Here is a 13730-nt window from a genome sequence, read left to right as displayed (position 1 = left end):
GCTGAGACACAGGACATCAGACGCCACAGAGAGCAACACAGAAAGCAACACACATAGAAAAACTGAAAGCAACTCGATGGGGTGAATGTGAAGAGCATCCACAGACACTGTGTTCTAAAGAGCCCCGTGCTCTGAGCAAAAATGCTAAATGCTATGGAAAAGCACCATGTTCTTCACAGAAGCCTGATTCTTTCCACAAAGCAATGAAAGAAACAACAAACTACTTTAGACACAAACATACAGTTGAAGTCAGAAGTTTACATACACCTTTAACAAATAGATTTAAACTCCGTTTTTCCCAATCCCTGACATTTAATCCTAGTAAAAAAATCCCTGTTTTTGGTCAGTTAGGATCATCACTTTATTTTAAGAATGTGACATGTCAGAATAATAGTAGAGAGAAGTATTTATTTCAGCTTTAATTTCTTTCATCACATTCCTAGTGGGTCAGAAGTTTACATGCACTCAATTAGTATTTAGTAACATTGCCTTTAAATTGTTTAACTTGGGTCAATCATTTAGGGTAGCCTTCCCACAATAAGTTGGGTGAATTTTGGCCCATTCCTCCTGACAGAGCTGGTGTAACTGAGTCAGGTTTGTAGACCTCCGTGCTTGCCCATGCTTTTTCAGTTCTGCCCACAAATGTTCTATAGGATTGAGGTCAGGGCTTTGTGAAGGCCACTCCAATAACTTGACTTTATTGTCCTAAAGCCATTTTGCCACAACTTTGGAAGTATGCTTGGGGTCATTGTTTATTTGGAAGATCCATTTGTGACCAAACTTTAACTTCCTGACTGATGTCTTGAGATGTTGCTTCAATATATCCATATAATTTTCCTCCTCATGATGCAATATATTTTGTGAAGCGCACAGTAGTGTAGTTTGTTTTTGGCTGTTTAGGAGCCGTCAAAGCGGTCTTTCAGGTTATGTAAATATAGAACTCCTTTTACTGTGGATATAGATACTTTTGTACCTGTTTCCTCCAGCATTTTTACAAGGTCCTTTGCTGTTGCTCTGGGATTGAGTTGTACTTTTCGCACCAAAGTAAGTTCATCTCTAGGAGACAGAATGTGTCTCCTTCCTGAGCTGTATGACGGCCGCATGGTCTCATGGTGTTTATACTTTTGTACAATTGTTTGTACAAATTAACTTGGTACCTTCAGGCGTTTGGAAATTGCTCCCAAGGATGAACCAAACTTGTGGAGGTCTACAATTTTTTTTCTGAGGTCTTGGCTGATTTCTTTTGATTGTCCCATGATGTCAAGCAAAGAGGCACTGGGGTTTGAAGGTAGGCCTTGAAATACATCCACAGGTGCACCTCCAATTGACTCAAATTATGTCAATTAGCCTATCAGAAGCTTCTAAAGCCATGACATCATTTTCTGGAATTTTCCAAGCTGTTTATAGTCACAGTCAACTTAGTGTATGTTAACTTCTGACCCACTGGATTTGTGATACAGTGAATTCTAAGTGAAATAATATGTCTGTAAACAATTGTTGGAAAAATGACTTGTGCCATGCACAAAGTAGATGTCCTAACCGACATGCCAAAACTATAGTTTGTTAACATGAAATTTGTGGAGTGGTTGAAAAACAAGTTTTAATGACTCCAACCTAAGTGAATTTAAACTTATGACTTCAACTGTATGTCCTATGGTCAATACTAGAGACACACTCCATGCTGGACAGATGCACAACAGTACAAGGTCTGTGTTGCCTTTTTACTTGTTAATAGGCTTTTAACAATTTCTCTGAAAAATAGCAAGGTAATAAAGACCATCCATCCAAATGAAGCCTTAGCAGTACACCCTGAATCTATTCCACATCAGTGTGTTCATGAAGCATTGGTAGTTTGTTCTGCAAAGGGATTTCAAAGTACTAGCATCTCTGCAGATAATAAGAGTGATTAGGCCATCAGCTTTCATGTGTCCATTCAGGAGCAGTCTGAGAGCAAACATTGGATGGAAGAGAAGCAGGCCCATAGTGCTGTGTGATTATGATAGACCAGAGTAATGTTGAAAAGAGAGGAGCTGTGGATGAAAATAGACAGACATTCACAGACCTATTTCAACCAATCTGCTCTCAAAAAGTATGCTTTTTTCCCTCATCAATCTACACCCACTAGGGTAGCCTATTGGTTAGAGCGTTGGACTAGAAGGTTGCAAGTTCAAACCCCCGAACTGACAAGGTACAAACCTGTCGTTATACCCCTGAACAGGCAGTTAACCCACTGTTCCTAGGCCGTCATTGAAAATAAGAATTTGTTCTTAACTGACTTGCCTAGTTAAATAATGGTTAAAAAAATACCCCATAATGACAAACTAAAAACTTTTTTTAGAAATGTTTGCAAATGTATTAAATATAAAAAACAGAAATACCTTATTTACATAAGTATTCAGACCCTTTGCTATGAGACTCCAAACTGAGCTCAGGTACATCCTGTACTGGACCAATTTAATTTGCATTTATACTGGAATTGATAGTACATCGTCATAATAATAGCTTTCTCGTATAATTTCACCTTATCATTACTGAGGGATAGTTTAAGGGCACTGAATATATGTTTAAATGATTTCCCAATGAATGGAGGGAGTAGTGTTACCCTACATGTCCAACAGAGACATATATTTTTTTATTTTACCTTTATTTAACTAGGCAAGTCAGTTAAGAACAAATTCTTATTTTCAATGACGGCCTAGGAACAGTGGGTTAACTGCCTGTTCAGGGGCAGAACGACAGATTTGTACCTTGTCAGCTCAGTGATTTGAACTTGTAACCTTTCGGTTACTAGCCCAACACTCTAACCACAAGGATACCCTGCTGCCCCATATCAGAGACACTTATCCACTATGGACACCAACAGACATTTACAGTAACAGTAATCCACGCTAGCTCCCAGCAACACAGAGATGTCCATCAACAGGCCTGTGTGAATTCATATCATTTATATTCTCCCTGAGAGGACGCAGAGAATATGAAATCACTTATTTATCTTTATCTTAACCCACCTCATTCTCCCCATGCCCCCTTCTCTTTCCCTATCCCCCCACAATAACCACATTCTCTTTTCCCCTCCCCTTCAATAAGCCCTTTCTCTTTCCCCCTCCCTCCACCCTTGCTGCTAATTCTGCCCTGTTCTCTCTTTGCCCCCGCTCTCTCTCTCTTTGCCCTCACTCTCTCTCTCTCTCCCTCTTTCTCTCCCCTTCCCTTAACCCAGTCCTCCCCTTCCCTTAACCCTGTTCTCCCTTTCCCTTAACCCTGTTCTCCCCTTCCCTCAACCCTGTTCTCCCCTTCCCTTAACCCTGTTCTCCTCTCCCCTTCCCTTAACCGTGTTCTCCCCTCCCCTTCCCTTAACCCTGTTCTCCTCTCCCCTTCCCTTAACCCTGTTCTCCCCTCCCCTTCCCTTAACCATGTTCTCCCCTCCCCTTCCCTTAACCCTGTTCTCCTCTCCCCTTCCCTTAACCATGTTCTCCCCTCCCCTTCCCTTAACCCTGTTCTCCCCTTCCCTTCCCTTAACCCTGTTCTCCCCTCCCCTTCCCTTCCCTTAACCCTGTTCTCCTCTCCCCTTCCCTTAACCCTGTTCTCCCCTTCCCTTAACCCTGTTCTACCCTCCCCTTCCCTTAACCCTGTTCTCCTCTCCCCTTCCCTTAACCCTGTTCTCCCCTTCCCTTCCCTTAACCCTGTTCTCCCCTTCCCTTCCCTCCCCTTAACCCTGTTCTACCCTCCCCTTCCCTTAACCCTGTTCTCCTCTCCCCTTCCCTTAACCCTGTTCTCCTCTCCCCTTCCCTTAACCCTGTTCTCCCCTTCCCTTCCCTTAACCCTGTTCTCCCCTTCCCTCCCCTTCCCTTAACCCTGTTCTCCCCTTCCCTTCCCTCCCCTTAACCCTGTTCTACCCTCCCCTTCCCTTAACCCTGTTCTCCTCTCCCCTTCCCTTAAACCCTGTTCTCCTCTCCCCTTCCCTTAACCCTGTTCTCCCCTTCCCTTCCCTCCCCTCCCCTTCCCTTAACCCTGTTCTCCCCTCCCCTCCCCTTAACCATGTTCTCCCCTCCCCTCCCCTTAACCCTGTTCTCCCCTCCCCTTCCCTTAACCCTGTTCTCCCCTTCCCTCCCCTTAACCATGTTCTCCCCTCCCCTCCCCTTAACCCTGTTCTCCTCTCCTCTCCCCTTCCCTTAACCCTGTTCTCCTCTCCCCTTCCCTTAACCCTGTTCTCCCCTTCTCTCCCCTTCCCTTAACCCTGTTCTCCCCTCCCCTTCCCTTAACCCTGTTCTCCCCTCCCCTTCCCTTAACCCTGTTCTCCCCTCCCCTTCCCTTAACCCTGTTCTACCCTCCCCTCCCCTTCCCTTAACCCTGTTCTCCCCTCCCCTTCCCTTAACCCTGTTCTCCCCTCCCCTTCCCTTAACCCTGTTCTACCCTGCCCTCCCCTCCCCTTCCCTTAACCCTGTTCTCCCCTCCCCTTCCCTTAACCCTGTTCTACCCTCCTCTTGTCACTCATTCTCTATTTTACTGATTGTCTCTTCCTCTCCTTTGAACCTTGAAGATCTTTGCCAACTTTAATCTCCTCTCTGTTCTCCGAACACCTTTTGCCTCACAGAGCAACATGACAGAAAACACGCCGGTGCCACCAGTCGGGAGGCGAGGGGCACAGAGTCTGTGTTTATTGTCTCCTAAAGAATGAGGGGAACGAGGAGAGGAAGGGTAAACAAAGATAAAAGGATAACAGTTGTCGGCACGTTCACCAAATCAATTTGACAGCAGTGTTTTGGTAATCTGTAAGAATAAAAAGCTCCTCATTACTTAACCAGCACACAGCAAGGTGACTGTTCCGTACACCTGGCTGTCACTGCACCTGTCACCCAAAGGCCACCACCACACATCTGTCCCTCTCCGACTCTAGCCTGCTCACCTCCAACACACACATATAAATAGCATGTCTTGTACACTGTCAGGGAAATCATATATGGAGAACTCTTCGACCCCATAGAGAATTGGATGACCATCTGAAAGCAGTCTGAATATCCTCTAAGACTAACTTGGCTTTACTGTTGGCGATTCCTATGATTCATCTGATGTATTTTAGCAGTTGGAAGACAACAAATCAAAGTACTGGTTTAGTTTTCTGGCTGCACTACAGGTGTTACGCCAGACTGTGAGGATTTGCTAGTTTTACACTGTGATTTTAAGTTGGCAGCCTCAGGCAGGGTGTGTTTCTGGGAGTGGTCACTGTGCCAGATCCCTGTGTGGTGGTGGAACTACTGGTTTCACTGTGCCAGATCCCTGTGTGGTGGTGTAACTGCTGGTTTCACTGTGCCAGATCCCTGTGTGGTGGTGGTGGAACTACTGGTTTCACTGTGCCAGTTCCCTGTGTGGTGGGGGAACTACTGGTTTCACTGTGCCAGATCCCTGTGTGGTGGTGGAACTACTGGTTTCACTGTGCCAAATCCTTGTGTGGTGATGGTGGAACTACTGGTTTCACTGTGCCAGTTCCCTGTGTGGTGGTGGAACTACTGGTTTCACTGTGCCAGATCCCTGTGTGGTGGTGGGACTACTGGTTTCACTGTGCCAGATCCCTGTGTGGTGGTGGTGGAACTACTGGTTTCACTGTGCCAAATCCCTGTGTGGTGGTGGTGGAACTACTGGTTTCACTGTGTCAGATCCTTGTGTGGTGGTGGTGGAACTACTGGTTTCACTGTGTCAGATCTGGTGTGGTGGTGGTGGAACTACTGGTTTCACTGTGCCAGATCCCTGTGTGGTGGTGGTGGAACTACTGGTTTCACTGTGCCAGATCCCTGTGTGGTGGTGGTGGAACTACTGGTTTCACTGTGCCAGATCCCTGTGTGGTGGTGGTGGAACTACTGGTTTCACTGTGCCAGATCCCTGTGTGGTGGTGGTGGAACTACTGGTTTCACTGTGCCAGATCCCTGTGTGGTGGTGGTGGAACTACTGGTTTCACTGTGTCAGATCTGGTGTGGTGGTGGTGGAACTACTGGTTTCACTGTGCCAGATCCCTGTGTGGTGGTGGTGGAACTACTGGTTTCACTGTGCCAGATCCCTGTGTGGTGGTGGTGGAACTACTGGTTTCACTGTGCCAGATCCCTGTGTGGTGGTGGTGGAACTACTGGTTTCACTGTGCCAGATCCCTGTGTGGTGGTGGAACTACTGGTTTCACTGTGCCAGATCCCTGTGTGGTGGTGGAACTACTGGTTTCACTATGCCAGATCCCTGTGTGGTGGTGGTGGAACTACTGGTTTCACTGTGCCAGATCCCTGTGTGGTGGTGGAACTACAGGTTTCACTGTGCCAGATCCCTGTGTGGTGGTGGTGGAACTACTGGTTTCACTGTGCCAGATCCCTGTGTGGTGGTGGTGGAACTACTGGTTTCACTGTGTCAGATCCTTGTGTGGTGGTGGTGGAACTACTGGTTTCACTGTGTCAGATCTGGTGTGGTGGTGGTGGAACTACTGGTTTCACTGTGCCAGATCCCTGTGTGGTGGTGGTGGAACTACTGGTTTCACTGTGCCAGATCCCTGTGTGGTGGTGGTGGAACTACTAGTTTCACTGTGCCAGATCCCTGTGTGGTGGTGGAACTACTGGTTCACTGTGCCAGATCCCTGTGTGGTGGTGGTGGAACTACTGGTTTCACTGTGCCAGATCCCTGTGTTTTGGTGGTGGAACTACTGGTTTCACTGTGCCAGATCCCTGTGTGGTGGTGGTGGAACTACTGGTTTCACTGTGCCAGATCCCTGTGTGGTGGTGGAACTACTGGTTTCACTGTGCCAGATCCCTGTGTGGTGGTGGTGGAACTACTGGTTTCACTGTGCCAGATCCCTGTGTGGTGGTGGTGGAACTACTGGTTTCACTGTGCCAGATCCCTGTGTGGTGGTGGAACTACTGGTTTCACTGTGCCAGATCCCTGTGTGGTGGTGGTGGAACTACTGGTTTAACTGTGCCAGATCCCTGTGTGTTGGTGGTGGAACTACTGGTTTCACTGTGTCAGATCCTTGTGTGGTGGTGGTGGAACTACTGGTTTCACTGTGTCAGATCTGGTGTGGTGGTGGTGGAACTACTGGTTTCACTGTGCCAGATCCCTGTGTGGTGGTGGTGGAACTACTGGTTTCACTGTGCCAGATCCCTGTGTGGTGGTGGTGGAACTACTGGTTTCACTGTGCCAGATCCCTGTGTGGTGGTGGTGGAACTACTGGTTTCACTGTGCCAGATCCCTGTGTGGTGGTGGAACTACTGGTTCACTGTGCCAGATCCCTGTGTGGTGGTGGTGGAACTACTGGTTTCACTGTGCCAGATCCCTGTGTGGTGGTGGTGGAACTACTGGTTTCACTGTGCCAGATCCCTGTGTGGTGGTGGTGGAACTACTGGTTTCACTGTGCCAGATCCCTATGTGGTGGTGGTGGAACTACTGGTTTCACTGTGCCAGATCCCTGTGTGGTGGTGGTGGAACTACTGGTTTCACTGTGCCAGATCCCTGTGTGGTGGTGGAACTACTGGTTTCACTGTGCCAGATCCCTGTGTGGTGGTGGTGGAACTACTGGTTTCACTGTGCCAGATCCCTGTGTGGTGGTGGTGGTGGAATTCCTGGTTTCACTGTGCCAGATCCCTGTGTGGTGGTGGTGGTGGTACTGCTGGTTTCACTCCTGTGGTTAGAATGGGTTGGAGAACACTCAGACACCTGCTGGGCTGTCCCAGTCAACTCCAGCTACATCAATTCAATATTTAAGTCTGAACCAAGCGTGATCCAACCCTCAGGTAACTGTGAGGTGGGCTAACCCTGGGATAACACTGTGAAACCACCGTGGTTCATCTCTTCTAACACAAATCCAACCACATATATCCAGAGGCTTCCATGATACATCCTCAGTCCACACACATTTCAAAATGTACACCCTCTCTCCCTCTTACTCTCTCTCTCTTTCTGTCCAACCCCTTTCTTTTATCTATCTTTTTGTTGTCTTTGTCTCTACTCAGATGGAGCTCAGTAGTAAAGGTCAAGGTCTTATCAAAAGTTGAATTTCTCCTGGCTGAAGAAAACACTTTCTGATGACACTGAAAAAGAACAAGGGAAGGAGAGCGAGAGAAAGAGTAGAACACAGAGTGTTTGATGTTTCTCCACATCCCCTGCAATGAGGCGCTTGCTTTGTTGGGTCGTCGTGTTGTGTCATGTTGTGTTGCGTTGTCGTGTTGTGTTGTGTCATGTTGTATTGAGGGGAGTGCAGATTCTGCATCAGTGGCTTGTAGGCTCTGTGTGGAAGCCAGGAGATGGTAAATGTGTTCATGTTAATTAACGGTCAGTTACCGTGAGATCGACAGTTATTTGCTTGACGATCACCGGTTGGGGAGATTTCGTGACTGCCACAGCCCTAGTGCAGCAGCCCTATTTTTGGAGATGGGGACTTATTAACCTGCAGAGATAGGAAGGGCCTGACTGCACTAAGCTGCACAGATCCACTCTTACCCCCTGAGAAGGGAGAGAGAGGGAGAGCGAGAGTGAAAGTGAGAGCGAGAGAGAGACAGATTTTTTTCCATTCATATAGGGTCATAACGCCCATTATAAAACAACTCTCTCACACACAGAATATAATAATAATAATTGTTCACCAAAATGAAGTAGACATAATTGTCACATGCCAGTTATGGCCCTTCCAATCTAATGGCTCTGCAGCGTGAGTTAAAGGTTGACTTTGGGAAGTAGCAGTCTGATTGACTGCATGCGGCAGCTCAGCTCATAATTGCATTTATGAATCTTGGCTCATATGGCACATCTGTTCTGCTGTACTGCTTACACTGTATTGTTTAGAGAGATAGTTACAATATTCAGACATACAGTGAATCAATTAGCATGTGTATATTAAATACTAACTGTAATTCACTAATGCTATAAGTAGAACTGTGACTGAAATTATTAATGCCAGATGGTAAAGCCTGTCATAGTTCAATCAAAATCATGATATTCTGCTACCTTGACATCAGCCATTTATAAATCACAGAAGAAAAATTTTTTTTCTTCCCAAGACTCTTCAAATTCTTCAAATTCCTCTCTACTCACTGTCTTCACAGACAGACACGAGAAGAAATTGTTCATATGTAAAAAAAAAAGTTATGTGATCTTATCAGCTCTTTGAGAGAGTTCATTTCATGTTGAAATGAGAGAGAAGAAGGCCTGCGTGTGTGTGCGTATGGGTGCGTGTCTGTGTGTATGTCTGTGTGTATGTCATTGAGAGAGAAATTTCTTCTCTCTTTTGATCCTGGAAGAATATGTGTGATTGTTTGGGGATGCCTGCGGCCAGCAGGGAAACAGGAAGAGAACACATTGCGTAAATAAATGTAATCCTGTTAGGATGGCTGGCTGTTTGAAGGGAAGGCCACTGTCTTTGTACAGAGAGGTTTGTTACGCACCGTACAGACACACACACACACACACACACACACACACACACACACACACACACACACACACACACACACACACACACACACACACACACACACACACACAAACACACACACACACACACACACACACACACACACACACACACACACACACGCACACACACACACACACACACCTCTAGTCCTCAGTCACTTAGTGTTTCTGAGAGGATTCGGGAGTGTGTGTGTAGAGATGGGAAGGAAAGATCAGGACTTGAGGGGGAAGAAAATGAGGGAAGGGCGACTCAGGCGTTGGCGAGACTGATCAGGGGAGACACAAATCAACACAGAGGGGGAGGGAAGTGTGTGCATGTGTGTAAAAGTTGTATGGAGCATGTGTGGATCAATCATAACACTGTCAGTCCTGGATCATTTTCAACACTGTTGGTTCTCCTGGGTCATCTTCAACACTATGTTGGTTCTCCTGGATCATCTTCAACACTATGTTGGTTCTCCTGGATCACCTTCAACACTATGTTGGTTCTCCTGGATCACCTTCAACACTATGTTGGTTCTCCTGGATCATCTTCAACACTATGCTGGTTCTCCTGGATCATCGTCAACACTGTTGTTTCTCCTGGAACAGTTTCAACACTGTTGGTTCTCCTGACTCATCTTCAACACTGTTGGTTCTCCTGGATCATCTTCAACACTATGTTGTTTCTCCTGGATCATTTTCAACACTGTTGGTTCTCCTGACTTATCTTCAACACTGTTGGTTCTCCTGGATCATTTTCAACACAATGTTGTTTCTCCTGGAACAGTTTCAACACTGTTGGTTCTCCTGACTCATCTTCAACACTGTTGGTTCTCCTGGATCATCTTCAACACAATGTTGGTTCTCCTGGATCATTTTCAACACTGTTGGTTCTCCTGGGTCATCTTCAACACTGTTGGTTCTCCTGGATCATCTTCAACACTGTTGGTTCTCCTGGATCATCCTCAACACTATGTTGGTTCTCCTGGGTCCTCTTCAACACTGTTGGTTCTCCTGTATCAGCTTCAACACTATGTTGGTTCTCCTGGATCACCTTCAACACTATGTTGGTTCTCCTGGATCATCTTCAACACTAGGCTAGTTCTCCTGGATCATCGTCAACACTGTTGGTTCTCCTGGATCATCTTCAACACTATGTTGTTTCTCCTGGAACAGCTTCAACACTGTTGGTTCTCCTGGATCATCTTCAACACTGTTGGTTCTCCTGGATCATTTTCAACACTATGTTGGTTCTCCTGACTCATTTTCAACACTGTTGGTTCTCCTGACTCATCTTCAACACTGTTGGTTCTCCTGGAACATCTTCAACACTATGTTGTTTCTCCTGGAACAGTTTCAACACTGTTGGTTCTCCTGACTCATCTTCAACACTGTTGGTTCTCCTGGATCATCTTCAACACTATGTTGGTTCTCCTGGGTCATCTTCAACACTCTGTTGCTTCTCCTGGATCATATTCAACACAATGTTGGTTCTCCCGGATCATTTTCAACACTGTTGGTTCTCCTGGGTCACCTTCAACACTATGTTGGTTCTCCTGGATCATCTTCAACACTATGCTGGTTTGTCCTGGACTGTCTTGTACAGTATTTAGGCTTTGAAATACATCCACAGCTACACCTCTAATTGACTCAAATGATGTCAATTAGCCTATCAGAAGCTTCTAAAGTCGTGACAAAATGTTCTGGAATTTTCCAAGCTGTTTAAAGGCACAGTCAACTTAGTGTATGTAAACTTCTGACCCATTGGGATTGTGATACAATGAATTATAAGTGAAATAATCTGTAAACAATTGTTGGAAAAATTGTTTGAAAAATGACTTGTGTCATGCACGAAGTAGACCGACTTGCCAAAACTATAGTTTGTTAACATGAAATGTGTGGAGTGGTTGAAAAACGAGTTTTAATGACTCCAACCTAAGTGTATGTAAACTTCCAACTTCAACTGTAGATATAGAAAGGATTCGACAGGATATCTTTGGAAGATCTAATACATTTGTTAGGATATGGCAGCCCTTTATCGCGTATCTTTCACATGATGATGGGAACCAACCCTGATCCACAGTAATTGTTTTAGTCCTTATACTGTACGGTAGGTCAAACATCAATGAAGCAAGGCACCAATTCCTTAAGAGCAATGCTGTGTTCTGTTTATTTTTTCAGTTGAGGGGTGTGGGGTATTCTCAAAGTATTGTTTTCTGTCATTATCTGTATGCTTGTAAAACTGAAAATTCATAAATAATATATATATAAATAACAATAATAATAAACAAACATAATAAAAAGTAAGTTCGAATGACACTGAGGTGTTTTTACAACTAATGCCGGTTTGCCTGAGGCTGATGCCGTGCAGGTAGTTTTGGGGGGTTCTTGGGGGTGGGTAATGTTAATTAATAATATTTTTTATTGTATTTTTCTTCTTGGGTGGGGGGGGCTGTGGGAAGGGTCTCGGATGGTTGAGGGACAGCTATTGGGGAACTGTGGGGGGGGATCTTGGAAGGTTCAGGATCACGTGTTTTGGCCTGGTGGGAGATCTGTCAACGTGCGCTTGAGCAGGGCATTGACCCTGGATGCTTCTGTGTGTCTCTCTGAATGGGAGTCTGTTGGATGACTGGTATGGTGTAGTTGTTGAGCCGCTTCACTGCAAAAATATAGTATGTTTCGGATATTCAATTTTTTTTAAAGTTAAATTTATTTTTTAAAGTTATATCTACTAGAGTGATCAGTAATACAGGTTATATCTACTGGAGAGAGATCAGTAATACCAGTAATATATACTGGAGAGTGATCAGTAATACCAGTAATATATACTAGAGAGTGATCAGTAATACTATTAATATATACTGGAGAGTGATCAGTAATACAGGTTATATCTACTAGAGAGAGATCAGTAATACAGGTTATATCTACTAGAGAGTGATCAGTAATACACATTATATCTACTGGAGAGAGATCAGTAATACCATTAATATATACTGGAGAGTGATCAGTAATACAGGTTATATCTACTGGAGTGTGATCAGTAATACCAGTAATATATACTGGAGAGTGATCAGTATTTCCAGTAATATCTACCGGAGAGTGATCAGTAATACCAGTCATAATGTATCTACTGGAATTAGAGGGAGAGAGTGTATATTCCTTCAGGACAGATGGAAGCCTGTCTTTCTGGACTTGATGCTCATCAACAGATAGAGTAGCTATGGTCTGCTCTACAGCTCACTAACCAGGCACACACACACACATACACACACACACACACACACACACACACACACACACACACACACACACACACACACACACACACACACACACACACACACACACACACACACACACACACACACACACACACACACACACACACACACACACACACACACAGACTCTGTATGCACAAGCACACGTATTTGCGCAGACTAAACACATATCCACATACTAACTACATAAACACTCACAGCCACATTCAAACTGAATAACTAAAAAACACCTTTTATATTAGAAACAAACTCCAGCACCTCCAGCTGTAGAGATTAAAAACACCTTACATCAAAGGAGGATTTGAGCTGAAGATGGCAACCCCCTGCTTATCTCAGCATGCTTGTGTATGGTATATTCATTATCTCTGGGGATTGATTTCTAAGAACATAGACTTGCACAAACACACACACAGACTGAATGCACACACACGCACACATGCACACACGCACGCATGCGCATGCACGCGCCCGTACACACATACACACGCACAAACATACACAGGTTTTAAGGCGATGATGACTCCAGCCCAGGCAATGGGTGTATCCATTTAAACTAGTGTTAATCCTCAGACATCTGTCTAGTCATATCCTGTAGTGGATGGTCCATCCCCAGTCACACCTTCTCCCCCAGCACCGGACATGGGACACGGGACATGGGACACGAGACACGGGATACACATCCAGAGAAAGTGTCCCTGGATGTGTGGGACTAAGTGAGACAAACTGAGGGGCTTAATGCTATTTACTAATGCTACTCTGTAAACATCTGTTCATAAAGTAATTATCCCTTATGAGTCTGTATTGCTAGAGGCAATGGGGCCAGTCACTCTAAATTACTGTTACAAACCACTGGCACAATATAGGCTACTGAATGCTAATGCACGCCTGCACACGCACACACACACACACACACACATCCTGTGTAGCTCTACAAACACTCATTCTCAACAGGGACTGGCCAATTCTAAACTCAATCAAATCTCCATTCCTGTCAGTTCCGTCCTTCCTAATTCACAAAAATACCTCTATTCC

General features: G+C 45.2%; 1 protein-coding gene across 1 annotated transcript in view; it reads right to left on the bottom strand.

Annotated features, from left to right (window-relative positions):
• The window catches only part of LOC109909471 (calsyntenin-2-like), a 420037-nt gene that overhangs the window by 247506 nt on the left and 158801 nt on the right, over positions 1–13730 (bottom strand). The gene's annotated exons all lie outside the window — the stretch shown is intronic.

Source organism: Oncorhynchus kisutch, linkage group LG18, assembly GCF_002021735.2.
Source record: "Oncorhynchus kisutch isolate 150728-3 linkage group LG18, Okis_V2, whole genome shotgun sequence".
Classification (NCBI taxonomy): domain Eukaryota; kingdom Metazoa; phylum Chordata; class Actinopteri; order Salmoniformes; family Salmonidae; genus Oncorhynchus; species Oncorhynchus kisutch.
Note: the sequence above shows the minus strand (reverse complement) of the source record. Positions and strands in the feature narration are given on the sequence as shown.